Source organism: Schistocerca americana, chromosome 2, assembly GCF_021461395.2.
Source record: "Schistocerca americana isolate TAMUIC-IGC-003095 chromosome 2, iqSchAmer2.1, whole genome shotgun sequence".
NCBI classification, from domain to species: domain Eukaryota; kingdom Metazoa; phylum Arthropoda; class Insecta; order Orthoptera; family Acrididae; genus Schistocerca; species Schistocerca americana.
This window is the reverse complement of record NC_060120.1, coordinates 1,055,959,363-1,055,960,266: the sequence shown is the minus strand read 5'-3', so window position 1 is coordinate 1,055,960,266 and position 904 is coordinate 1,055,959,363. Positions and strand designations below refer to the sequence as shown.

General features: G+C 46.5%; 1 non-coding gene across 1 annotated transcript; it reads left to right on the top strand.

Moving 5' to 3' along the window:
- The first annotated feature begins 422 nt into the window (after positions 1-422).
- Positions 423-497, top strand: Trnat-ugu. The gene has a single exon. It is a non-coding gene; the product is annotated as a tRNA-Thr (tRNA).
- The last annotated feature ends 407 nt before the right edge of the window (positions 498-904 follow it).

Here is a 904-nt window from a genome sequence, read left to right as displayed (position 1 = left end):
CTCTGACGTCAGAAGCTCAGATGGATAGAGCGTCTGCCATGTAACCAGGAGATCCCGGATTCGAGTCCCGGTCGGGGCACACATTTTCAAAACCTGTTTGCAGCTAGGGTGTCCATTTAATTGTCATTTCATTCCTAGTAAAGTTGCATGGTCATCTACGGTAACCGTTCTTTCGGGAACAGATACTACCGTCATATACAGTTAAAATATTGCTTCCCGGCCATTGAACTTCTTGTGTGCAAACGCACACGCTATGCCCGAACTCATATGGGATTTCGTAGATTAATCTGCCACGAGTAATGAGTATGATGGGCAAACATCTATTAGGCGCACTACGAATGCAGTGGTGTGCACAAGTTGGGAATGTGGGTCTCACGGGGAGCGTGCAAGGGATAAGTCGCTGCAGGCGCACTATCCTCTCTACTCTCGGTGGCTCAGATGGATAGAGCGTCTGCCATGTAAGCAGGAGATCCCGGGTTCGAGTCCCGGTCGGGGCACACATTTTCAACATGACCCCAATGAAGTACCTGAACGCCTGTTTGCAGCTAGGGTGTCCATTTAATTACCATTTCATTCTAGCAAAGCTGCATGGTCATCTACGGTAACTGTTCTTTCGGGAACAGATACTACCGTCATATACAGGGAGTTACAAAAGGGTATGGCCAAACTTTCAGGAAACATTCCTCACACACAAATAAAGAAAAGATATTATGTGGACATGTGTCCGGAAACGCTTAATTTCCATGTTAGAGCTCATTTTAGTTTCGTCAGTATGTACTGTACTTCCTCGATTCACCGCCATGATTTCATACGGGATACTCTACCTGTGCTGCTAGAACATGTGCCTTTAGAAGTACGACACAACATGTGGTTCATGCAAGATGGAGCTCCTGCACATTTCAGT